This window comes from Ambystoma mexicanum, chromosome 12, assembly GCF_040938575.1.
Source record: "Ambystoma mexicanum isolate Mex_15411 chromosome 12, UKY_AmexF1_1, whole genome shotgun sequence".
Lineage (NCBI taxonomy): Eukaryota > Metazoa > Chordata > Amphibia > Caudata > Ambystomatidae > Ambystoma > Ambystoma mexicanum.
The window spans coordinates 507818096-507837077 of NC_090936.1; the positions used below are offsets into that span (position 1 = coordinate 507818096).

The 18982-nt window shown below is 44.0% G+C and overlaps 1 non-coding gene across 1 annotated transcript; it reads left to right on the forward strand.

The window, feature by feature from the left end:
• Positions 1-6912: 6912 nt before the first annotated feature.
• On the forward strand, positions 6913-7019 carry LOC138514821 (U6 spliceosomal RNA). The gene has a single exon (XR_011281967.1). It is a non-coding gene; the product is annotated as a U6 spliceosomal RNA (small nuclear RNA).
• The last annotated feature ends 11963 nt before the right edge of the window (positions 7020-18982 follow it).

Below are 18982 nucleotides of genomic sequence, written 5' to 3' on the forward strand. Positions count from 1 at the left end.
CACAGATCGTAACTTGAGATGTGCAGCGGTTTATGCAGCCCTGTGCAAAATGCAAGGTTGCACACAAGGTGTGAATAGTGGCGCACAGGTTAAGCAGTGTGGTAGTGGAGGACTAAAAGCTTCCGGTATGAAATAATACAATAATGCGGTCTTATGCTTACTGCAACATGGGACAGTGCGTGCTGGTATGGTGAACAAAATGCACGCTGCATGTGCACGAGCTGGTGGTGGAGGCGTGGTCTAAAAACGGCTCCAGAGGTGCTTTAGAGGAGGAGTGCAGGGCTAGGATCCTAACCTAGCGTCATAAAATGCAGAGGTAGGCTTGGTGACAGTGCCTAACACAGTTGAAGGTCGGATGAAAAAGCACGTAGTAAATTATTAGCACAAGACCGTGTGTGAAAGTTGCTCCTCATTACAGGCATGGTGACATATTATAAAGCTACAAAGGTTGTGGTCCCTATCAATTTACCGCAGTGCGTCCGGTGCTTCTGTGCTCACGGAGTCCTCAGCTCACAGTGATTCTGCGCGAGGAAAAACGGCTTCTGTATCTATAAACATTCCTATGGGCTGACGCTCAGCCAATGGGGATGCGCGGTGGACGTGAGAGGCGCCCAAGAGAGCCAATCGCATCATGCTCAGTGTGTAGCCCAATAACGTGTCAGTTGGTGGGCGGGAGGATGGGGGAGGGGTGTTCTCAAGGGTATGGACTACTGGTGCAGCAGGGCATCATGGGAGAGGTAGTCCCATATTGGTGAATGCTATCTGCAACACCATGCCGGATGATTTGAAGTGTGAGGCAAAATGCCTGAATTTGTTGGATAAACACATGGGTGGATGGGCCATGAGAGCCTAGGCACATCATTTGCCAGAGTATCTGCCAAATGTAGCAGAGATATCATTTGAGAAAGTTTTAAGACCATACATGGTGATAATCAATGTGGCCTGGTAACAATCAAAAAGTGAAGCATTTATCGATTGGAGTGGCAAAAGACAAGACACATGGTGCCAGCACTGGCATTGTACTGATAGAAGAAGAGACACAATTTCTTAACAGTTTCAGCCTCAAGTTATCAAAGCAAAAATGTTTGGTAATGACATTGGTGCTATTTGTCCATGCATTTGTACAGTGGTGTAGCAGTGCACCCACGAAATGTGAGTCCCATGGTTGCAAAGTAGAACAATAGGTGAGGAAGCAAGTTCTATTTGTGCATACATTTTCAATTAGTAGGAATACACAAGGTGCACCTCATGTTTGTGTGAAAGATGGCTATTTACAGGTATATTAGCATTCCCATGCTAAGGTCAAATTACTGTTCAATGTACATTACGGGCCACATGGTGATAAAGTGGTCATCATAACACCAAAAGGTTGGATTGCTGGTGTCATTACCAAGTAGATGGGTCGAAAGAAACAGAGTGGAACTCTATCCATAGTGCATTTGCAGAAAAAAGGAGACAATGGTGGGAGGCAGGAGTATCTCAAAAGTGTTTCCATTCTACGGTTATGTTTAAACCGTTGCGTACAGAGTCCAATTTATACACCCATTTTTGTTCCAGTTTGGTGAGGGCCAGATTGATATCCCCTCCACGTCGTTGTGGCTGGAGCTGTTGTAACACAGTCCAGGAGAATTGTTCGTGAGTATGTCCTTTTTTGTTAAAGTGTTCAACCAGAGGTTTGTCTTGCACTTGGTTCTTGATACAGGACCTGTGTTCGTTGATCCTTTGTTTTATGGGTCTAATGGTCTTGCCGATGTATACCATGTCGCATGGGCACTTGATGGCGTAGACTACAAATCTGCTCTCGCAGTTAGTGTGACTGTTCATCTTCCAAATGAAATCCCTGTGGGTGAAGGTTTTGCTATTGGTTTTATAATGACACACGACACAGTGTCCGCAGCTGAAATGTCCTACAACTGGTGGGAGGTTCCACAGGGTCGATGGTGTTTTTGTTGGTTCCACAAATGCACAAGGGTGTCTCTTAGGTTCTTGTTCTTTCTGAAGGCGAACAACGTTTTTTTGGCTAGGCTGGCCTCGTTTTTAATCAAATGCCAGTGTTTGTTAATAGTGCTCTTGATGAGATCGCTAACTGGGTTGTACGTAGTTACGCAGACGGTCCTATTGATGGGATCTTTTTCCTTGGCTGTGAGACAGACAGAGCGGTCGGTATTCGCTGCTCTTTTCTTGGCCGTCCTGATGGATTTCTTAGGGTAGCCCCTCTGTCCTAGGCGTGTTTGGAGTTGCTTAGCATGTAGATTGAATTTTTCATTGTCGGTGCAATTCCTGCGGATACGGAGGAATTGGCCGTAGGGGAGATTGTACTTCAACCCTTGTGGATGGTAACTTGCGAAATGTAGCAGACTGTTTCTATCGGTCAGTTTTCTAAAGAGTTCTGTTTTCAACATCTCGCCTGATCGATAGATGTGCAAATCAAGAAAATGGATAGCTTGGTAGTCCCAGTCGATGGTAAACTTGATTTGGGTGTTCTATGTGTTGAGCCATTGGTGAAAAACCAGTAGTGATTCTTTGTTGCCTTCCCAGATCAATAGTACGTCGTCGATGTATCGACGCCAGATCTTGATGTGTGATCTCTAGGGGTTGTTGTTGTGGTAGATGTTATCGTCTTCATACTGGGCCATGTAGAGGTTGGCAACGTCTGGTGCAAAAGTTGCACCCATGCTGACGCCTTTTATCTGCTGATACATTTGTTGTCCGAACAGGAAAAAATTTCTCCCATGGCTATGCGGATACATTCCAGGAGGAAGTTGGTGGGTATGGTGGTTGTGTTGGTTGTTTTTTCGAGGCAGGTTGCCAGTGCCTGTAATCCTTCTAGCTGTGGGATGGAGGTGTACAAAGCCATTACATTCATAGTGACGAGGATGGAGTCGGTGGTTAGATGTACTGTGTTCAAAATCTTGATGGTTTCTGTGCTGTCCTTGATGTAGGAAGCCATTTTTCTGACAAAAGGTTTCATTAAAAAGTCTGTGTATAATGAGAGGGCTTCGAGTAAGGAGTCACATGTGGAAACAATAGGTCTGCCTGGTGGTTTGGTTGCATGTTTATGTATTTTGGGCAGTATATAGAAAGCCGGAATCCTGGGGTGTGTTTTGTTCAAAAACGCCCCTTTGTCCTGGCATATCCACCCTTCTTCTTCGGCATGTTTCGTCAGGTTGTTGATTTCCTCTTGTAAACGCTGTGTCGGGTCCCTGTTCAACTTCTTGTATGAGGTGGTGTCATTTAGGAGGCACTGGCACTGTTGGTTGTAATCTCTGGTGTTCATGATCATGATACCTCCACCCTTGTCAGCTGGTTTGATCGTTATGGTGGTGTTTTGGTTGAGGTCCCTCAAGAACTGTCTTTCATCTCTGTTTAAATTGTCTTGATAGAAGTTTTTTTGTGTCAAGCCGTTAGTGATGGTCTTCATGATGATTTTTTTCGAATGTGTCGAACTCGCCCGGGATGGTGTGTGGGGGAGGAAAGAAGGTCGAATTAGGTTTGAAGCCTGTCCTGTTGTCTCGCTGTGTCTCTGGTCCTTGGATGATGATGTTTTCAGAGTCCTGCTTTTCTGGTAGGTATACCTTGAAGAAATATTTGAGTCTCAAGGTGCGGAAGAATTTTCTAAATTCAGCCTCCGTTGTTAAAGGATCAGCCTTTGTGGCTGGGACAAATGATAATCCTCTCTCAAGTAGGGTCTGTTCTGCTTGGACTAGAGTTCTGGAGGATAAATTGAAGATAGGAATGGATGCTAGGGCTGGTTCGAGTACCATTAGCGCGTCCTCATGTATTGGCCCGTCTGTTGTGGAAGTCTCTTCGGTCAGCCCCGTTGGCCCCCTCTCTGAAAAAACGGATGTAGTGGTGGTGGTCCGGGGTTCGTGCTGCCCCCGGGCGAACTTGGTGCGCTACCGCTCGAGGATCCTGAGCTACCAGAAAAATTCACAACGCGGTTGCGTCTGTTGTAGTTCGTTTTTTGTTGCTGTTGTAGATCGCTGTAATACGTGTCCTTGAGATAAGGATATGTTTTCTCCTCGACGTAGTTTGTGAAATCCTTTCTGAATTTCTGTACCTTACGTTCTACAGTGAGTTGGTTGTATTTTATAACCTCCTCCTCCAGTTTTTCCAGTTTTTTTCTTTGCGTCGTTAATGGTTTCGTCCTCCACAAACTTCTTCTCCAAAGTGGCCAGTTCTTCTCCCTGCGTCGTACATTCTTCCTGAGCAGTGTCTATTATAAGAATGATCCAATCGCGGCTAAATTTATTACCGAAGCCGCTAAAATTTGTCTTGAACTTGGGGTTATCGGTGAATACCCGGGGAATGTTTTTCACTTGTAACCCATCAGGAATAATCCCGTCGTTGAGATATTCAAGCATGAAAGTTCCATGCATCTCTGTGCGTATAAGTTTCTTCCTCTTCTGGAGGATAGTGTCTAGTTCATCTTTTTTCGCGCCTTGCGCGATGGGTCCGCCTTCTGACACTAAGGCAGATATAGTGGCAATCAGTTTTTGAAAATTATCGTCCGTATAAGACACAATTTTTACCTTATCCATATTTATTGGTCGTAGGAGAAAGACAAAGTTCTAATGTCTACTCCTGTAGTTTTGATAGCCCTACAACCATGGGTTGTGCTAAATCAGGTAGAAAAAATAGGGCACCTGGCGGATTCCTGATTTACCCAGGCAGGTACATGTATAAGTCCCACGTTGCAGTAAGCATAAGACCGCATTATTGTATTATTCCATCCCGGAAGCTTTTAGTCCTCCAGTACCAGTGATTTTAACACGGACCACACTGCTTCACCTGTGCGCCACCATTCACACCTTGTGTGCAACCTTGCATTTTGCACAGGGCTGCATAAACTGCTGCACATCTTAAGTTACGATCTGTGCACCAGAAAGGATGTACTATACCTGGAGCCACACCAACCAGTGGAGCCACGTCACTCCACTTACCTCCATAGAAACTCCACGGCCCACCGAAACTACTCGCCATGTTTCACACAGATTTATCTAGTATACCTCTTCACTCTACGGGCACTTATGGACTACCACCACGGCAAATAGGGGGTATAGAACCCAGACAGGATTCCCTCACCACCACCGAATCCACCACAAATAGACCACTTTGTGGATCATTTTTCATGATCCTCCCTTGTTTTTCCTCTCAGATATGGGACCCACCCTGGCCCGTTCCAGTTTTGCGGGACCCTGAGAGACGTCGGCCTTCAGGAAACTTCGGCCCACTCTTAAGTGCAATTTCGCACTAGCAATCCAGCAACTCCTTGAGGATTGTCTACAGCATCCTACTGCTATTGCAGCAGCAGGTAAACTTTGTTTTTGATACACCACGCGATGTATCACTACGGCACCACTCGGCCAGTATTAAGTACTATCATGAATCAGTCAATTATTCTCTGAGATCCTTACAGCTTCTTCTAACTTACAGATTCTACGGACAGCACCACAATTGGTGTCCCTCCTGACGAAGGCCAGCACATAGACAGGCTTCAATCAAGCCCTATTTTGGCCGAAACACACCTGTGTCGATCCCCGTGACACAACTGTACCATCCCCCTCGTGTATGTTTTGTAAAGACTGTTGTGTACACTTTGTGTGAACTATGCCTTGGACCATTTTAAGTCTCAGGCGCACTTTCCTTGCACAGTAGGTCTTTCCTACCTCATCTATCTTGGGAATGTGCCTTGTTGTGGAGTATTGACCTCAATACCTCTGAGGTCGACACTTACCTGTGTTACCACCATTCACAATCATTCCTGTCCGTTTGTTTTCTCAAACTTTCGTGCTTATCGAAAGTACTGTAAAGTAAATTGTCAAATCACCAAAAATGTTCTGTGTCATTGTGAAATAAACATACATACACAGAACCACTTCATTGCTTATAGGATCTTTCATCCTGATTATCTTTTTCGTACTAATACATGTACCCAACTTGGTAAACCAGGACTCCGCCAGGTGCCCTATTTTTTCTACAAATTGCACATAGGCTGGCTAACTCGCTTACTACTCGGGCAGTTCTTGATGAATTCAGGGGGAGCTGGGAGTTCAGTGTCAAATGTGTAACTCGTGTGCAAAACTTCATGGCAGTCAGTGCCATCTGGATTCGTCTCAGTTGGAGTGAAGAAGAGCGGTCTCTGTCCCTCTAAATCCAATGGATGATTATGCTTGACTCATCTCCTCGCTGGAAACTAGTTGTACCATCCACTGCTGTTATGTAGTTATTGACAAATATTTGTTACTCTTGCCTTGATGTGTGGCGAGACAAAGCGAATTGAAGAAAGAAAGGCCATGAAGCTACTCCTTGTATAGTAATTGGGCACATGGTGGCCCCTTCATAGTGATGACTTACTGTGGTGCAGATTAAAGTGTGCCGTGACTCACTGGTCCGGTGGAGCAGCATGGACCTTTGAGGGAATCACTGTAGGCAAAAGGTTTCTCAGACAATAAATCATGAGGGAGCAGACCGCCTGCAGCGTGTGGATACATGCTGAAACAGTATCGAGTTTGGATGCATGCATGCCTCCTTGAAAGGGGCAGCAAGCCCACCCCTCATCAGCCTCACACTGGCGTGTGAGAGGGCTTATCTCCTAAATTGGTTGTGATTGGTGGGAGAGACAACAGCAGATACACTTATATTGTTCATCCTTACAAAACTGTATAGAAATAGGCATCCCCTATTCTGAATAGGATTTATCCTTACTGAATTGCCTTGAAGCGTGTTTGTGGGTGTAATACTTAGTATTATTATCACAGTAAACAGTGCTCTTTTCATTGACCTCAGAAGATTATCGACGCAAATTGTGCCTTTCTTAGGAAAATTACATACAGATCTTTGCAGATGGTGCATTAACCAATAGGGCTATTTTGTGTGCACATTTACTCATGCTAATAGCTAGGGGGCAGCTGCCATTTTATGGACCCATTCTCATAGTCAAGAAGCAATTCAGCAGAAGATTATCATGGCCCCTGTGCAAGGATGACACGCAAATTCGTGAAGCGTTCCAAAAAATAAAAAAGAAGCAATTCAGCAATCCCAAGATCAAAAGCAAATTTTCATAGAGTGATTAGTCATGCAATACAGCCATCAATTGACAACTAGACAATTATCATGGATCCCTTCAGCCACCAGAAAGTGTACTACATAAGTAGCACTCCAGAGTGGTGGACAGGTGAGACCATACCAAGACAAGGTTCCTGCCAAGGTCACGGTAAGAGTATTGATTGTGAGAAACAGGCAAGATGGAAACCTACCAGATATTAATGGGCGAGTAAACCAAACAAGATATCTTTCGACAGTTGAAAACTAAATGGAAACAATTCATTTTTGTGGTCGGAACAGCGTACTCTTTTGTTAAGTCAGCCAGTTCCTCTCATGATGATGGTGGACTTTATCTTAGTGGAGGGTACTTCTGTTTCGGCATCTGCTTACCTAAGAACTCATTGCTCTTTTTTTTATTTTGGTAGGATTTAAATGAATGCCTTTAAAAGAAAGCTGCCTGGATGTTAACTTGATTGCATACAACTTCTTTTCCCTTGGAGCAATTGAGCTATCTTGTTGGCAGTTATACCTCTGACGGCATGCTGCACACTTATCTACAAAGGAGACATCTTGACCCATTTAGTAATATCCCTTCTATTGGAAACTGTGAGATAAGACACAACTTTCCGCATCAGACCTGTCAACTCGCCTGAGCTAATTTGTAGTCAAAGAAGCAGCAAATTAAACTGGAGAGATATTTTGATAGTTTGCATCCTATATAATACTTAGGGCCTGATTTACAAAAGTGTGTTTCAAATGGGAAAATCTCATTGAAAAACACTTTGTAAATCAGGCCCGATGGGCTGGGCAGAGTCAGTCACAATTCTGACATGCAGATCCAGACCCAGGTAAGGCCTTCAGAGTGGCTCCCTTGACTTGGTCGCGATCACCTTTGCAGATGCACCTGCCAGTGAACACAAAACTCAATCAAATGTCAGCAATTCCAGCATCCTAGTGCATTGGAAAGAACCATAGGGAAAAGGGGAAATAAAAATGTCAGGCATGGAAAGCCAGTCAAGTTCACCTGGCATGTGACTGGTTCTATCGGTGGCTGTCTCCCCGAAAAGAAAATCACAGACATGCCAATTCCTTTGAAAAATAGAGTCACGTCGACACACTAGGGCTTCTAAAGCTATAACAAGGAAAATAGCTGCTACTCCTTTATCCCTGTTCCTCTTCCCAGTAGTAATTAAATAAGGTGACCTTCACAGTCAACCCTGTTGTCAATAAAAACATGTTTAATGAAGAGTATGTTTTTTTGTCTATCTGTTTAAGAGCAGGATAGTTGTATGTACTGATACAATGCTACTTGAATCCCCTGGTTGGTCTCGATACAGGAAGATGGAAGGGGTAGCAACCACCATCATGCTATGGCCAGAACCCTGCCCCATCCTTGGAGCAACTGGCAATCACCACAGAGACATTACTATTACTATTGCTTTTACGGGTGGTTCAGACTACCCATCCTGGACCTTTTGCTTCCAAAGAGACCAACCAACTTCCAAGCTATTGCTGAGGGAGCAAAGACCCCCTTGGTTGTGCTCAGGATGATCCCTCTCTGCTCTGGTCACCCAGACTCCTCTATGCCTTTCCCCCTTCCTACTCTTGTCAAGGCTTCCTCCTAGGTGCGACAAGGAAGGAAGGCATTTAAAGTAGGAAACCAGCTTGAAGGAGGAGGTCCATTTAACTCTCCTTCAGGGATTGCCTTCAGCCATCCCCTGGCTGCTCCAGCTCCCCTCCTACCATTAGAGACTCCTCCTCCCACCACTTATCTCCCTGAAGAACCCTAATAGTATGGTCATTTTTTTTGTCTTTATTGCATCATTTGGTTTACAATCTACTTACAATAAAAACAAACCTTTACAATTTGATACAACATTTTCAAGCAACACACTTCATTTTTCAATAAAATACCAGAGAATCATCCTACCTCCACCCCCCTAAATTATGGGTGATCCGCTTTGGCTTCAAGGTTGTGTGATTCCCCCGAAAGGAGTACCTCCCTGCCCCCTTACCAAACTTGAAATTCTCCCCCAAACCCTTCTTATTCTCTGGCTCTTTAAAAGGTTCAATTCTTTCCCGAAGGATTTGTTTTTCTAGAGCTGGGTTAACATCTGGCAATACTGACCTGTGTCTTCCTACTATCCCCACGTTAGTAGTGGGTTACCTTATTCCACTAAATGTAGGGCCTGCGGAAGGCCTACCATCGCTGCTGTAAATTGTACTTCATGCCCTGGTATCATTCTATGACACATATTCTCTGATGTTAACCAATTAATTAATCCTTTCCACAAATCTTGCTAGCTTTTTCACCATTAGATCCCATGTTCCTCCACACTCCATTAATAAGTGTCTTATGGACTGATTTGTTGGAGTTGCACACCCGTCACAGTATTTCATAGCCTTGTGTGTCTGTTTTCGATTTTCTAGTATTTCCCCCGTGGGTAGCAGATTAAGTCTAACCCTGAGAAAATTATTCCTAATTTTCTCATCTGGGAATTTCTCTAGATATCATGGGAGGGGTCCTAGTTTTTTGTCAATAACCAAAAATGAATTCTGCGGGACTGATGATCTTACTTTTCCAGTAGTTTCAATCCAGTCCAGTAGTTCTAGCTCCCGTTTTATCTTCAAAGGGTTATTGTCCAATGTTTCAGGGCCTAAGCCTATTTTGGCTAGCGCAACTTCTGCTTTTAGTTCTAGTCCCCGTAGGCTGCTGGATTTTAGATGACTGTGATGTCCCTTGATATCCTCATACAGAGATGCACGTTTGGGGTTTGTAATCTCTCTATAGAGGGATAGCAATTTCCATTTTGCCAAACAGTCCAGGGATTTTAGTCCAGGTTCATAGTGCAGCTGCCATTCTGGTGTGCTCCAAGGTAAATTTCGAGCCCCCTTCCAGATTCTGCCCTCCAACTTGGACCAGTTTAGGTCCCACAGTTGTGGTTTGGCTTCTAAGCCGTACAGTAGTATTGGAACTATTTTAATCGAGTAGTATTTTATCATTGGTGCGATGGAAAATGTACAGTGCCTGGCTCAGATTTTTGTCAGGTGAGGAATTAGTGAAAGAGATGTATGGTCATTAAATTGGGGATTTCATGCAGTTGTGGATGTCTTCAGATTTGGCTATTGCCACCCAGGCTCCCAAAATCCCTAATGGCTTATGCTAGGCACTGGTACCCCTTTGTCTCCCAGTGCAAAAGTGGGATTGGTGTATCCTGCCACTGCTTTTAATTCCTTCATTGGGTTATATCCCTTGCTTTCTGTTGCTGTGTCTAAGTCTGCTGTTTGAGGAGGAGGAGAGGGAGCAGCGGGCTGCTCATCCCCCATGTCACATTAGGTTAACTTCAAATGCTGCCGAACCAAGTCCCCTTCCTCGTCCTGAAACATCTTCCATAACTGTAATATGGCCAATATTAGCTTAGTTACTCCCCTTATAAACTGCCTGCAAGTAAGTGGTTATTTGTTGCTGCACTCATTTGGAAAAACCTCAGTCTTTGGGCCATGGTTTTGCCAATTTGCTTGCTGAGTCACGAGTCCATTCCACGCTATACTTGCAAATTCTTTCTTAATACTGCAGGATGGACTTGTACAGATATTGAAGTGGTGTATCCCTCATTTTGTTACCTTTATATAACACTTTATGAATACTTGCTTGGCCTCCAATCAGGATTTAGACCCATCCAATTTTAATCAACACAATATAAATAATCTTTTCTTAACCTCTCCACCTTACCACGATAAACCCAGGCATGCTCCGTGCACTGCCCCTCTTGCGGCTCTGAAGGCTCAAATCACATCTCCGCTCGTAAACCTCTCAACCTCTGCCCAAATGGCACAACACTGGTTTTCAATCACAATCGGCAACCTACCCAATAAGTTCCACCAGGCTCTGTACATTTCAAGACGTATTAGACAACCTCACGGGTGACGTCATGAATACCATAGAGGAAGACATTTCAAAACTCAATCTTTCCATAAATATGACTGCTTATAAACTGCCCCAAGCACAACGACAAACACAACATCACATATATGCGGCCTCCTTCCTCTCTCCTGACAGGGAAAAGACATAAGAACAAAGCCCGTTATTGCCAACAGGTAACCCTGTGTGCACTCTGTAGGGACCAAAGTCCCAGTGTGATTTGTTGGCGTTAGTGGGTGGTGCCCAGTGTTATGGTTTTTACCCAACACACCATTATATTGATGCTCTTAGATCAAACACTAATCATATAAGAGTATGAATACAAATTCCAATTCAAAAATTTGGATACAAGTAGAAATGTGATGTTGTCCAGGTGAAAAACATACCTACGCTCAACATTGTACTATATACTCAAGGTTATATTATAACAACATTGTTAGCACAGAATTGTTCATATACACAAAAGAAATATATATTAATCCAGAGGTGACCGTAATCAATACACCTCTGTATGTCAAAATTTCGATTTCAATACAATGTAGTATTTCGTCAACAGAATAAATCTGTATAAAATCAATGAATCATGCAGATTCTACTGAAACGCAACTCAATTTAACAGGAAAGAAATATAGATCAACCTCATATATTTATCCAATACGCTCCAATTAAAAGAACAATAGCCAACACGTGTTGGATTGAAAATCCATCTTCACGGCTTGGGAGTTCAGAGTTCCAAAATATTCATTGATGGGGTAGATAACAATTCTGACAGGCACCTTCGATCCCTCATTGGATAATTCAGTGCTGATACGCCCCGGCTGCAAACTGTGTCACACCGGATAAGCTGGGGCGACAGAAAGTAGGCCGGCTGTGTTGTTGTTAGATTTGGCGCAAGTAACCACTAGTGTAATTTCACACAGGACCGGAGCCGACCTTCAGCAATAAATCTTGTGGTGCCTTTTCTATAGCGTTGCTGCCTTATAGAAAATGCAGGGAAACCACTGATATAAGGTAGCTTCTTCTGTTAACCAATATACCCAGTTAAACCATTATATATTCATCCATGAACCAAGCTAAATTGCCTAACTCACAGAGGAAACCATTAAATAATCATCCATGAACCAAGCTAAATTGCCTAAATCACAGGGAAACCTTTATATATATTATTCTTTTTTCATCCGCAAGCTAAGCTGACGGCCTAAGCTAACGGTCCAAACTAACCGCCCAATAAGCAGGTATCCTTACATAAAAAAAAAACTTCAACACAAGACACCAACCGAACCTACCCTCCCATTTGCCATATAGCTGAGCCTATACTTATCCACAAAAATGTATCCCCCTGTTGCGCCAAATCAACAAGTAGTTAAAATTGTGAACTAGCTAAACATTCAAAATGGCTGCGATGCCACGAACGTGATGACGTCATCACGCATGCACATTATGTGCGTGATTACTTCACCATGCTGTTTCGCTGCCCTAAAAGCGTGAAATCGCTTCAAACTCTGAGCAACTCAACTGCTGCACAGAGAAGGAGGACAATCGGATCCCTCTGTTACTCAAAATAACTTGAGCCTAAGATAAGCACTTGAATACTCTTTTATTGACCATGAGTGGTTATAGTAAAATCTTTTTTCCACTCATCCAGCAAATTTAAAAATACTGGAACGTGGATTATAAACATTGACCAAAAGAATAATCTAAAGAACAATAATCAAAATGCACCACTTTTGCAAAAAATAGGTGAGTAGCCTTTCTAAAAATCAAGAAAGCTAAACTATGAGCAATCAATCTTAAACCGTTTCAATCACAAAATCCTAGTTGAAATGTTCACAAATATGTTAAAATGAACTTTGTTTTACTTCTCTTTGAAAACATCCAAATGTGTTTTGAATTGTTATTGGTTTCACTACATACCACATCACAAACTATTCTTGTTTACTTTGCTATATACTCTCCTGAATATCCCTATGAATTGAATAGGGTGAAACACGTGCAGAGAGTTCTGAAATATTACTTTGAATTCTATTAAAGACTATTTACTTGAACATTATCTAACTGGAATCAAGATTTATTTTTGCTCTCACCTACTAAAAAACTTTAACTACTTGTTGAGTTGGCACAAGAGGGGGATACATTTTTGTGGATTGTTAAACTCTTTATCTCAAGCAATCAAGATAATAGTATAACCCCATTGCAGACGACTCAGTTTCATTTACTTTATGAAATACTAAGATTGGATTTGCCCAAAGAAATAAGTCCCTCTACTTATTGCTTTTTCTGTTTCTATACTTACACTGCGTGATCCACTGAGGTCTTTCAGACCTCGGCTCTCCCGCAACCTGCCACTCTGCCATCCGGTATGATAGGCATCCCACAGGAAACAGGTAGGAACTGTCTTCCAAAGGCAGCACCTGTCAACCTTCTCTTCATACACGCATGATTTTAAACATCGGTTACTGTGGGTCGCCACCAATCTCCTCAAGCATGAAATGGGACAAGACGGTTTCTCGCTGAAAAAAAATAGCAACCCACCTCTGCTACCACTTTGTATAGTTGTGGCAGGGGCCCTCTAGCAGTTACCGCAATTATCAGCAGAGAACACTTGGGCCATCAAAGATTCCCCGCCACAAGAACGGAAGACTCAGCCACTGGGCAGAGTTACTGCCTCTTATTACCAAACAAAATGGCAGGGATCACACCAGAAAAACAAGTATCCTCCGGAGCTCTCATCTTCTAAGCATATGTCACCCGGTTTTATCCTGGTATGATGTTGCAAGTTCAGGTTCCATCCCAGAAACCAATCACACATTTACATTGGTCAGTTTGGGTAAGTTACATACAGAAGATATACGGATGAGTTCTACAATTGGATAGCCATATCTAGTGCCTCCTCCTAGCACCACCTCTACTAGTATCAATCTACAATTGTGCAGGGTTGCTGAGAGACCATTGGCCCTTGCAACAAATTATATCCCCATGTGAAAGTGGAATCTGAATTGAGCAGAATGTGTCCTCCCATTCCTGGACCCTGGATGGTTACAAGACTGAGAGTACATTTTCAAGGCAATGAGAATGAATATGGAGGTGCAAAGTGTTCTCTAATTTTGCCATCTCTGATCACCTAATCCTGGGAGAGTGCTTTCAGTTAGCAGTTAGTGGGCAACACTTGTAACTTTTTCACCTCTGGTTCTATGAGAACAGTTCTCTTTGTCTGCATCGATTGACGGAGCATTGTCCTGTTCGCCTGGGTCAAATGTGTTGAGACCACAAAATTAAGCTGTCCTGCTTGTAATTATGAGGATTTTAGCCTGGTTTTCTGCAGGTGGCTCATTGGGCCTCATTACGACCCAGGCGGTAAGTTACCGCCTGGGTCGTACCTTTACCACCATGGCGTAAACTATGTTTACTCCATGGTGGTTGGCGGATTTACCGCCCCATTCCGAGGTTGGCGGGGCGGTAAGTCCCCATTAACCCATTTACCCTTCCCCATTCCCATTTTTGCCCCATAGGGCATAATGGGAGTGGGGAAGGCGTTAATTACGCCACCGTAAATTACGGAGGCGTAATTAACAACAAAGTCCCTTAGCGCCATGGATTTTAACACCTGCTAAAAGCAGGTGTTAAATCCTCCATGGCGCTAAGGGACCTCGGAATCAGGCGGTAAGGGTCGGCGCTGTTTACGCCGCCGTAAACCCCCTAAACCCCTTACCGCCTGGGTCCTAATGAGGCCCATTGTCTTGGTAACTGGAACTTTCCATCTCCACTTGTCTTTGGCTTTGTGCCTTGTCTCTGTTTGCCTCTAGCTGTGACTTTCATGTCAGGATGTCCATGTACTCAAAGCCTTTCTCTCCTTTGCCATACATTTCAGAGACATATAGTTTCCATAACAGTCCTTATGGCTTCTTCACATTAGTATCAATCAAGCATGTGCACGCTAAATATATGAATACTTTGTATCTTGTGGTTTCATCTTTAGCGAAGGAAGTGAATATAAAGAGATATCTATGTGTGTCCATCCTCTACCTATGTGAGTCATACGCATGTGCTTTGTGCCTATGTGCAATAAACTAGTGTATGCTCATGCTTCGTGCCTATGTGCAATAAACTAGTGTATGTTCGTGTAACTTCATGAATGGATGAATATGTACTTCATGTATAAGCACGGCTATGTCGTGATGTTAATGATGACGTCATTGATTTCTGGCTTTGCAGTCAGTCCCATTGCTCGATCAATGTAATTTACATATCATCCATATCATTGATTGGGTACGTTCTGAATGGCTGTCTGAGGCAATAATGCTTCTCCTACATGCGATAAATCAAAGATTGCGGTGATGGGCCTAGGAGTGAGGCACATCTGTCATTGTTCTGCCTTAGTGTTGAGAGTCATGTGGGGGCATGAGGGTCAGATTTGGCCCTGCATCTACACAGGCACTCTTGTTTGAGCCAATACTGCTGCTTTCGCTAGAGGTGGATCTGCTTGCTTCTTTCTTCTCTTCGGCCCTGTCCTGCTCTATGGTGACCTTGCCCCACTGTTTCTGTTCCTCTAGCGCTAATCTCCTCTCCTCCAGCAGGAGTTTTTTTGCCGCTACCTCATTAACAGCCGGAATAATTATTAGGCCACTTAGAAACTGTGCTGGGCCTGGAACCTGTGGGATGCTGCACTGGCCACTGACCTCACTGATACTGTAGAGTGTTGAGAAACCATGCGTGCCCCCTGGTGGGATGGTTGGGGGAAACACTGCTCATGGTGTCTTCTTCATCATCTTCCACTTCCCCCTCTGTAAGGTCTTTTCTGTTCAGATACATGGGGGCTAGCCCCTCCCCTGGGGTCTTCTCCCCAACCGTCTTCACTTCTACACAAGCTTGGAGGCTGGTCAGCAACTCATGTTTATTAAAATTAGTGCTGTGGGGAAATCCCATCTCTTGACATAGGACACGCAGGACATCCTTGCTCATGTCTTTCACAGTCTCTATGTCAAGATCCATGATTATCTAAATATAACTTGCAGTGTCTAAAGGTTGGCTACAACAGTTCTTTTATTGTTGGGTCACTAAGCTGTGCGCAAGGCTCCAACTAGATCCAATAGCTTGGCACCAATGTGACAAATCAACTTTCAGGGCATCAGTGGTCCGGGGATGAATATCGGTTTCTAAACCATCAATCAGCTCCACACATCTAGTACACCAGAAGAGATCCGAATAGATTGGAAAAACAAGCAAATTATAAACCTCCTTGTCCAATTTTGGTAACGTGGTTCGAATGGCAGGCATGGTTATCTCCACAAGGTCGTGGATCATTGGTTAGTTGCAGCACAGCGAAAATACAATTGTAACCCAATGATAAAAGGGACTATCCAGTCAATGTTGTATACAAATATCTACTTTATTATTATTCAACAGACAGTTCTAGCACACTACAAAATACAACCCACCATGTAAAGGAATGTAGAGGACAGATAGTTTCAAGAAGGAATAGGGATGCACTCTGGATACTGAGAAGAGGGTAGTCTGTAAAATTATTAATCGCAATAGTTCAAGGATACTTGGTTGCAGCGCAAAGGGAGCAATGGGTCAAAGAATGTCACCAGGGGCCTTCGGAGAATGTCCAGGGGGACAGAACCACAATGCACCTTGTGCTTGTAGAGGTTTTTGGTGCTTGACAGTGTAGAGTCGATTTCAAGGCACTTTGCAGCTTCTGCAACAGAGTTCAAGATGGGAGACCGTTGCAGGTATCAGACGGCAGGCAGTTCAGCGAGTGAGCCTGGACGGATGACTACAGGCTGGCCTACATGGCGGCTTGGGGTCAGGAATCATTGTCTCAGTGCTGGTTGGTGGGTCTGAAGCACTGGCTGAGGCGTCTCAGACAATGTTAGCGATGGAGGTGTGACAACAGTCAGCAGTGCAGTCGGTTGAAAATCGAAGGGTTTAACTGACTCAAAAATGCCTTTTATGGCGGACGCTGGTTGATGCTTGTCGATGCACTCCTCCTAGCTTCTTCACGGGGCTTGTGTCGTCCTTTAAGGTGGACGGCCCAAAACTGAGGAGAGTGTTGCGGGCCCGGCCTTGTCCTGGGTTTGGTTCAGAGACTCTCTGGCACTTCCCACCTAGGAAGCTTGCTTGCAGAGCCTAGAAGGGCATTATGTGTGCTGGCTGGGTACTTGTTCTGGAGCTGCTGGAGGGTCCTCTGGATTATCTCCCTCTGTTTCCCGAGAGATGTTTTTGGGAGGGATCTTGCTTCCCTCTTTGGAAATCCTGGCCTTCCTTCACTGGCAGAAGCTATAAGGCAGTCCGTACCTTCAGACAGGGACCGAATAAGTTCTTCTTGTTATTCCCTGCAGTCTTCAGATTATCTCCAAAGGAGTGGATTGTCCCTCTTTTAAAGCTAAATGGGCCCCACGTATTGGTGTAGGCTAAGCCTACCTTAATGAACCCATCCTGGTTCCCCACCAACAATCTCCTGTATGCGTGAGGTCATAAACAGAGTACTTTGCAATAGAAAATGTAAAGGTGTGAAAACATGTAATACCAAGTCCCACCCATCTTGTTGTCTGTTGTGGATCAAAGGGTCTCTCTGGTTAATTAAGCTCTCTGTGGTTCCGCATTAAAGTGGCAGGCCTCCCTTGAAGCTGTGGTGGTACCAGAATTTTGGTCTACGCCAATCCACATACTCATACGTTCAGAATGAGGTCCCCCTGCAGTGTTTGGCTACCCTAAACACATGTCCTAGCCATGACATATCACTGCCCTTGAAACTGTGAAGTGGGGCTGGCTTCAGGTTGACACAGGGCATATCAAAGGTTGTTGGGGTTTCCTGTCCTTTGCTAGTCCTGTGGCCATACCTCCCATGGGCCTGTTTGAATTAATTGTGATTAGTATGCAAAGACCAGCAGCTAACGAAGTATAGGGGAGATCCAAGGAGCCTTCGTTAGTAAATAAGACTGGCAATGGTGGGAGGAAGGTTTTGCCATCCCCCTTCTGTGATGCCTTGATGTACTCTTGGCTGTCTTATTCTGACTAAATATGATGGGGAAGACGGCGCTGGAAATCTGTGTCCACCCAGAGTACCCGGGTCTATATGTATGTCGTGCGGTGAACATAGGAAAATGTGTGCAGATTAGCTCCACACATTTTCCAGAGGTTAATCTACCATCATTCAATTTCATTTAAAATTTCAAAGAAAACCCAGGCGAGCACACACGCACCGTGCAGATGGTCAAATACCTCACAGTAATAGATGAATATGCATCTGGGAACTACTGGTTTAAACATAATTGCTACTCTTTCTCTGTCTTAGGGCCTGATCACTAGTTGGACGTTATCCGGCTGTAATACCGGCCAACTGTAATAGCGTTAGCACCCACCGGTCCGGTGGCATTACCGCCGGATCACAGGTTGATTGTTAACGGTAAATCCCCATTCCCCACTGGGTCCATTGGATCCAATGGGGCATTTTCAGTGCTAATACTGTGTGCTAATACAGCTGGTGATAATATAGGGTGCTAAATGGAGTTTTCACCTCCAGAAGAAAGCTGGAGGTAAAACAGGCCATTTAGCGCCCATCTTGTGATATGGCCAGCCCTTAAATGCCACAGTAATACCGTTACCACTGCATTTAAGGGCTACAGCCCAACTCGTGATGAGGCCCAATGAGTTGTTTCAACCTGCAACTTTGACATTGGTAAACCCACACTCTAAACACTGGGCTACAGAATGTAGCTTTTTGTACTATGACATAGCTGTCAAAGGTTCATTGGATGATGATGCATCTGGCAACTAGAAATGCCAGTTGGGATAAACAAGGGCGCAGTTCTCTCTCTGAGTCACGTGTACTGGAAATGATGATAACATTCTATGTTTCTAACAGTAACATCTAGAAATTCATTTATTGATAACACAAATAAACAGGATGCGCGATCCTCACAAAAATCCACAGGTTTTGGACGTATTTATTTTAATCTCAAGAACCAGTGTCTTAAATTATTACAAACTTTCGCTAAGCACGAAAGCGAT